General features: G+C 49.2%; 1 protein-coding gene across 9 annotated transcripts in view; it reads right to left on the bottom strand.

The window, feature by feature from the left end:
* LOC124041922 (partitioning defective 3 homolog) overlaps positions 1–8,917 on the bottom strand; it is a 246,588-nt gene that overhangs the window by 114,911 nt on the left and 122,760 nt on the right. The window lies entirely within an intron of this gene.

The raw sequence follows: 8,917 nt of genomic DNA, 5'->3' as shown, positions 1-8,917 counted from the left end.
TCCCGTTATAGTGCACTGCTTTAGACAGCTCCTAGTGCTCTAGTTAAAAGTAGTGCACTATATAGGGAATAGGGTGCCATTTGAGAAAGCCACAGGACAGGACATATTTTATTTTTCAGCTGAGTCATTGTTTGTTTCCTCATCTTAGTGCGAGTGTCTTGGCCACAATGGCACTCGGGCCTGTGGGCTCATTGCATTTTAATAGTAAAATCCATCTCAGTGTGAATGAAGTGGACCGTGTAGCAGACGGCCAAAGTGCACTTTAATGAAGTGTGCTCCTGCTGGAAATGGACAGTTGATTGTTTACAAACACAGACACAAGAAACACAACACCCATACATTACCTACAGGACAGACTAATACATGGAGTAAACGTGGAACTTGGACATATGCTCTTAGCCCAGGTGACTATCCTGAATGTCCTTTACACTTAACCCCACTACATCTTCTGTCCTGTCCAGAGTCACATATGAAAACATGGCAGTGAGGCAGGATGGACATAACAGGAGGAAACACTGGGCGAGCACAATGCTCCTCATCCACAATCGGAGTCTTGACAGAGACACACCGGACAAACAGGTTCTGGGTCAGTGGCTGGGTGACCCCTCTCAGGAAACCCCTCAAGGTTAGATTTGGGTCCATTTCTGGGAAATGTGATATCTATACACAGAGTTCCAGGTGCCCACAGGATCATATAGGAGCCCTATACCACGTCATTCAACTACCACGACATTCAACTACACGTACCACGTCATTCAACTGCACCTGCCACGACATTCAACTACCACAACATTCAACTACATTCAACTACACCCATCACGTCATTCAATTATTCTCATAAACGGTCTAAGTGTAGTAGGACTGTCAGTGTCAACTCAAGTCATTGAGATTATCTGAGATAGGCCTCATCGTTGCGGTTTTGTTAAGTGGCTCTTACCAGTATGCAAGGCACATAAACAATTTCCTGGTGGATGGTTGAAACTGCTGAGGCTGACACGACAATGCCCCCCTCACCCAGTCTGAGGTAGTATAAAGCTAAGGACTGCCTGGTGTACTGTCTGTATATAAAACAGGCAATGAGAGTGGAGAAAAAGCCAAAAGATAAAACATCCAGCTAAGCCTTTTTCAGAGCAACAGCAGCAGAGCAATAACAATATGGAGGCGCGACATTCGATTTATCTACTCTCAAAATTACAATGAGCTCTGTCAGTAAATCCACTTAATTCATGAGCATCCATTTCAGATATCCATACGATCACCGACGGAGCAAGGGGAGAGGAGATATCCATACGATCACCGACGGAGCAAGGGGAGAGGAGATATCCATAGGGACGGAGCAAGGGGAGAGGAGATATCCATACGATCACCGACGGAGCAAGGGGAGAGGAGATATCCATACGATCACCGACGGGCAAGGGGAGAGGAGATATCCATACGATCACCGACAAGAGAGCCAAGGGCAAGAGAGGAGATATCCATACGATCACCGACGGAGCAAGGGGAGAGGAGATATCCATACGATCACTGACGGAGCAAGGGGAGAGGAGATATCCATACGATCACCGACGGAGCAAGGGGAGAGGAGATATCCATACGATCACCGACGGAGCAAGAGGAGAGGAGATATCCATACGATCACTGACGGAGCAAGAGGAGAGGAGATATCCATACGATCACTGACGGAGCAAGAGGAGTGGAGATATCCATGACACTGGAGCAAGGGGAGAGGAGATATCCATACGATCACTGACGGAGCAAGAGGAGAGGAGATATCCATACGATCACCGACGGAGCAAGAGGAGAGGAGATATCCATACGATCACTGACGGAGCAAGAGGAGAGGAGATATCCATACGATCACTGACGGAGCAAGAGGAGTGGAGATATCCATACGATCACTGACGGAGCAAGAGGAGTGGAGATATCCATACGATCACTGACGGAGCAAGGGGAGAGGAGGTTACAGACTAAATACCAACATGACACACCGGATATGAGTCTGCATAGCAATACCCCCTGTATATAGCCTCATTATTGTATTGTGATACTTATTAAAAATGTTTTATATTTACTTTAGCTTATTTAGTAAATATTTTTTTAACTGTATTTTCTTCAAATGGCTTTGTTGGTTAAGGGCTTGTAAAAGTAAGCATTTCACGGTATTCAGAGCATGTGACAAATACAATTACATTTTAAATGCTGTTTTAATGGACGTAGAAAGTAGAAAACACTGCAACGAGAGGAAGACGACATGCAAGTGTTCCTTGTAGAGAGAGCTCGTTTGTACATAAGATGGGTTTAACGGTTTCCTCTGACAGACTGACTACCACAGGACAGCCCTGCTATAAGTATACTCCTTCCCTGATACCTGCATTGCTTATTTTTTACAACAATCACACAAATTCCTCCTGAATTGACGTAGGTGCTGGTCCAACACATAGCAGTGGTTTATGTTGTGTTTGGGGGGTACAGGACACAGCGTAATTGGTCCAACACATAGCAGTGGTTTATGTTGTGTTTGGGGGGTACAGGACACAGCGTAATTGGTCCAACACATAGCAGCGGTTTATTTTGTGTTTGGGGGGTACAGGGCACAGCGTAATTGGAAACATATGAGACATGAGGGACTGCAGGAGCTGGAATGCACACACACACACACACACACACACACACACACACACACACACACACACACACACACACACACACACACACACACACACACACACACACACACACACACACACACACACACACACACACACACACACACACACACACACACACACCTAATGAGTCTGAGAAGGTGGGATACTTCATATGAGCTTCCTGATCATCTCTGAAAGTTGGGTGGGATCACACACATTTGTATTTGTTGAGGCTGTTATACAATTTACATTACATTACATTTAAGTCATTTAGCAGACGCTCTTATCCAGAGCAACTTACAAATTGGTGCATTCACCTTATGATATCCAGTGGAACAGCCACTTTACAATAGTGCATCTAAATCTTTTAAGGGGGGGGTGAGAAGGATTACTTTATCCTATCCTAGGTATTCCTTAAAGAGGTGGGGTTTCAGGTGTCTCCGGAAGGTGGTGATTGACTCCGCTGTCCTGGCGTCGTGAGGGAGTTTGTTCCACCATTGGGGGGCTAGAGCAGCGAACATTTTTGACTGGGCTGAGCGGGAACTGTACTTCCTCAGTGGTAGGGAGGCGAGCAGGCCAGAGGTGGATGAACGCAGTGCCCTTGTTTGGGTGTAGGGCCTGATCAGAGCCTGGAGGTACTGAGGTGCCGTTCCCCTCACAGCTCCGTAGGCAAGCACCATGGTCTTGTAGCGGATGCGAGCTTCAACTGGAAGCCAGTGGAGAGAGCGGAGGAGCGGGGTGACGTGAGAGAACTTGGGAAGGTTGAACACCAGACGGGCTGCGGCGTTCTGGATGAGTTGTAGGGGTTTAATGGCACAGGCAGGGAGCCCAGCCAACAGTGAGTTGCAGTAATCCAGACGGGAGATGACAAGTGGCTGGATTAGGACCTGCGCCGCTTCCTGTGTGAGGCAGGGTCGTACTCTGCGGATGTTGTAGAGCATGAACCTACAGGAACGGGCCACCGCCTTGATGTTAGTTGAGAACGACAGGGTGTTGTCCAGGATCACGCCAAGGTTCTTAGCGCTCTGGGAGGAGGACACAATGGAGTTGTCAACCGTGATGGCGAGATCATGGAACGGGCAGTCCTTCCCCGGGAGGAAGAGCAGCTCCGTCTTGCCGAGGTTCAGCTTGAGGTGGTGATCCGTCATCCACACTGATATGTCTGCCAGACATGCAGAGATGCGATTCGCCACCTGGTCATCAGAAGGGGGAAAGGAGAAGATTAATTGTGTGTCGTCTGCATAGCAATGATAGGAGAGACCATGTGAGGTTATGACAGAGCCAAGTGACTTGGTGTATAGCGAGAATAGGAGAGGGCCTAGAACAGAGCCCTGGGGGACACCAGTGGTGAGAGCGCGTGGTGAGGAGACAGATTCTCGCCACGCCACCTGGTAGGAGCGACCTGTCAGGTAGGACGCAATCCAAGCGTGGGCCGCGCCGGAGATGCCCAACTCGGAGAGGGTGGAGAGGAGGATCTGATGGTTCACAGTATCGAAGGCAGCCGATAGGTCTAGAAGGATGAGAGCAGAGGAGAGAGAGTTAGCTTTAGCAGTGCGGAGCGCCTCCGTGATACAGGGAAGAGCAGTCTCAGTTGAATGACTAGTCTTGAAACCTGACTGATTTGGCTCAAGAAGTTCATTCAGAGAGAGATAGCGGGAGAGCTGGCCAAGGACGGCACGTTCAAGAGTTTTGGAGAGAAAAGAAAGAAGGGATACTGGTCTGTAGTTGTTGACATCGGAGGGATCGAGTGTAGGTTTTTTCAGAAGGGGTGCAACTCTCGCTCTCTTGAAGACGGAAGGGACGTAGCCAGCGGTCAGGGATGAGTTGATGAGCGAGGTGAGGTAAGGGAGAAGGTCTCCGGAAATGGTCTGGAGAAGAGAGGAGGGGATAGGGTCAAGCGGGCAGGTTGTTGGCCGGCCGGCCGTCACAAGACGCAAGATTTCATCTGGAGAGAGAGGGGAGAAAGAGGTCAGAGCACAGGGTAGGGCAGTGTGAGCAGAACCAGCGGTGTCGTTTGACTTAGCAAACGAGGATCGGATGTCGTCGACCTTCTTTTCAAAATGGTTGACGAAGTCATCTGCAGAGAGGGAGGAGGGGGGGAGAGGGGGAGGAGGATTCAGGAGGGAGGAGAAGGTGGCAAAGAGCTTCCTAGGGTTAGAGGCAGATGCTTGGAATTTAGAGTGGTAGAAAGTGGCTTTAGCAGCAGAGACAGAGGAGGAAAATGTAGAGAGGAGGGAGTGAAAGGATGCCAGGTCCGCAGGGAGGCGAGTTTTCCTCCATTTCCGCTCGGCTGCCCGGAGCCCTGTTCTGTGAGCTCGCAATGAGTCGTGGAGCCACGGAGCGGGAGGGGAGGACCGAGCCGGCCAGGAGGATAGGGGACATAGAGAGTCAAAGGATGCAGAAAGGGAGGAGAGGAGGGTTGAGGAGGCAGAATCCGGAGATAGGTTGGAGAAGGATTGAGCAGAGGGAAGAGATGATAGGATGGAAGAGGAGAGAGTAGCGGGGGAGAGAGAGCGAAGGTTGGGACGGCGCGATACCATCCGAGTAGGGGCAGTGTGGGAAGTGTTGGATGAGAGCGAGAGGGAAAAAGATACAAGGTAGTGGTCGGAGACTAGGAGGGGAGTTGCAATGAGGTTAGTGGAAGAACAGCATCTAGTAAAGATGAGGTCGAGCGTATTGCCTGCCTTGTGAGTAGGGGGGGAAGGTGAGAGGGTGAGGTCAAAAGAGGAGAGGAGTGGAAAGAAGGAGGCAGAGAGGAATGAGTCAAAGGTAGACGTGGGGAGGTTAAAGTCGCCCAGAACTGTGAGAGGTGAGCCGTCCTCAGGAAAGGAGCTTATCAGGGCATCAAGCTCATTGATGAACTCTCCGAGGGAACCTGGAGGGCGATAAATGATAAGGATGTTAAGCTTGAAAGGGCTGGTAACTGTGACAGCATGGAATTCAAAGGAGGCGATAGACAGATGGGTAAGGGGAGAAAGAGAGAATGACCACTTGGGAGAGATGAGGATCCCGGTGCCACCACCCCGCTGACCAGAAGCTCTCGGGGTGTGCGAGAACACGTGGGCGGACGAAGAGAGAGCAGTAGGAGTGGCAGTGTTATCTGTGGTGATCCATGTTTCCGTCAGTGCCAAGAAGTCGAGGGACTGGAGGGAGGCATAGGCTGAGATGAACTCTGCCTTGTTGGCCGCAGATCGGCAGTTCCAGAGGATACCGGAGACCTGGAACTCCACGTGGGTCGTGCGCGCTGGGACCACCAGATTAGGGTGGCCGCCGCCACGCGGTGTGGAGCGTTTGTATGGTCTGTGCAGAGAGGAGAGAACAGGGATAGACAGACACATAGTTGACAGGCTACAGAAGAGGCTACGCTAATGCAAAGGAGATTGGAATGACAAGTGGACTACACTTCTCGAATGTTCAGAAAGTTAAGCTTACGTAGCAAGAATCTTATTGACTAAAATGATTAAAATGATACAGTACTGCTGAAGTAGGCTAGCTGGCAGTGGCTGCGTTGTTGACTTTGTAGGCTAGCTGGCAGTGGCTGCGTTGTTGACACTACACTAATCAAGTCGTTCCGTTGAGTGTAATAGTTTCTACAGTGCTGCTATTCTTACTTATTCACATTAAGTATGTGCTATCAGGCCCCTATTCTACAACACAAAAAACATGTGTACATGTGTGTATAGTGCATATGTTATCGTCTGTGCATTTGCGCCCGTTTGTGTTGCTTGACAATCCCCACTGTTCCATAAAATCTACTTTATCTGGTTTTAATTTTACCGCTGGCATGAGTTACTTGATGTGGAATAGAGTTCCATGTAATCATGGCTCTATGTAGTTATATATGTGCAGTACAAATAAATAGCATAATCCTGTGTTTACATTTGGAGCTGTATTGATTTCGACCTGACTAAATGTAGTATTGCATTGTTTCCACCTGTTAATGTGTGAATTCCAGAAGTGTTTACGGTCTCCGAGTCCGCTGTGCCTCCGTCCCAAATGGCACACTATTCTGTATTCAGTGCACAAATTTTGACCAGGCCTGTAGGGTTCTACGCAAAAGAAGTGAACAATAAAGGGATTAGGGTGCCATTTGAGACACATACAGTGTCTCTACTGTGGTAATGAAGCTGGTGTGAGACTGTTTGCATGGAGGGAGCCATTTCTCACTCCACTGAGCACATCGAACACTGACAACACTGAACAGGAATTAACAGGCTTGTGAGTGCCAGCCAAGGTGAGGATGAAACAGAACAATGAATGCATAGTTTCACACAATGGGGAGGAGGAATAAATATATAGGTAAGCAGAATACACACGCTCCACTGAGGTGACAATAGAACAGGGTTCCCCAAATGGCGGCCCGTGGGCCTTTATTCGGCCCAAGTTCTGCTTTTTTTCAAATATTCATTGTTGGACACATAATTCTGTAAAAACACCAGGAAATCAGCTCCAAGTCACTTAAATTGAAGAAATCTGTTGCCAAGTATTCCCACAGATATTAGACGCATGATCATACAGAAACGTAAACAAGGTTTGAAACTATGTTTAGGTCAAACATATCTGTTTGGGCTTCTTGTGGTCAATTTGCAGTCTACAAATTATTTGTAATTATGTTCCGGCCCCCCCCCCGACAGTCCGCTCAAGAAAAAAAATGTCCCGTGGCTGAATCTAGTTGATTTCTGCAACAGAAATTGCCCCTGCATATTTAAGAAATTAATCTACAGATTAGCCATAAAGCAGCGAAGGTCACTTCAGTGTTAGTTGGTTAACATAATGCACTTGCTAAAGGTCGATTGCAGTGGTATAATCAGAGTAACATTGTGTTACAGGCAGGAACAAGCTCCCGAGTGACGCAGCGGTCTAAGGCACTGCATCTCAGTGCTTGAGGAATCACTACAGACCCTGGTTCAATCCAGGCTGTACCACAACCGGCCGTGATTGGAGAGTCCCATAAGGAGGTGCACAATTGGCCCAGTGTCGTCCGGGTTAGGCTGTCATTGTAAATAAGACTTTGTTCTTATCTGACTTGTTAAACAAAATGTTCCATAAAAAAGAAATGTCAGGTTAATAAGAGACATATTACCCACACAACTAGTCCTGTGAGATGGCAGTCTTGGAGCTAGCAGGGGAGACGCATGGCAGTCTTGGAGCTAGCAGGGGAGACGCATGGCAGTCTTGGAGCTAGCAGGGGAGACGCATGGCAGTCTTGGAGCTAGCAGGGGAGACGCATGGCAGTCTTGGAGCTAGCAGGGGAGACGCATGGCAGTCTTGGAGCTAGCAGGGGAGACGCATGGCAGTCTTGGAGCTAGCAGGGGAGACGCATGGCAGTCTTGGAGCTAGCAGGGAGACGCATGGCAGTCTTGGAGCTAGCAGGGAGACGCATGGCAGTCTTGGAGCTAGCAGGGGAGACGCATGGCAGTCTTGGAGCTAGCAGGGGAGACGCATGGCAGTCTTGGAGCTAGCAGGGGAGACGCATGGCAGTCTTGGAGCTAGCAGGGGAGACGCATGGCAGTCTTGGAGCTAGCAGGGGAGACGCATGGCAGTCTTGGAGCTAGCAGGGGAGACGCATGGCAGTCTTGGAGCTAGCAGGGGAGACGCATGGCAGTCTTGGAGCTAGCAGGGGAGAGGCATGGCAGTCTTGGAGCTAGAAGGGGAGACGCATGGCAGTCTTGGAGCTAGCAGGGGAGACGCATGGCAGTCTTGGAGCTAGCAGGGGAGACGCATGGCAGTCTTGGAGCTAGCAGGGGAGACGCATGGCAGTCTTGGAGCTAGCAGGGGAGACGCATGGCAGTCTTGGAGCTAGCAGGGGAGACGCATGGCAGTCTTGGAGCTAGCAGGGGAGACGCATGGTAGTCTTGGAGCTAGCAGAAGATAGAGAAACTACAGCTTTTTTCCTCAGAGAAAAGGCTGGTGGAGTCACATTTATCCTAGGTTATGATAGTATGCTTATAATGGTACCAACTGCTTTCTTTAAAAGTGAAGGAATTTCACCTTTGTGGCTCCCCACTTTTCAAGAGAGTTGGTTCTGTTCTGCTATAGCGTCAAGCAGTCCATAAAGACTCAGAGTGCTAGGATTTAGGATCAGACGTGCCTTTTAGATTGTAGCAAATGCATAGACAGGGGGGCTCGGATCCTTGATCAGCACTCCTACTCCAAGACAATTCAGCATATGTGGCAAGGCTTCTAATGATCTTCTAACGACTACAAAAAGAAAGCTAGTCACACCGTGGACATCAATGCCACCCTACTAGACGAGCGAAGCACCTTTT

Source organism: Oncorhynchus gorbuscha, linkage group LG08 (genome assembly GCF_021184085.1).
Source record: "Oncorhynchus gorbuscha isolate QuinsamMale2020 ecotype Even-year linkage group LG08, OgorEven_v1.0, whole genome shotgun sequence".
NCBI lineage: Eukaryota > Metazoa > Chordata > Actinopteri > Salmoniformes > Salmonidae > Oncorhynchus > Oncorhynchus gorbuscha.
The sequence above is the reverse complement of the archived record's forward strand: the minus strand, read 5'-3'. Positions and strand labels throughout refer to the sequence as shown.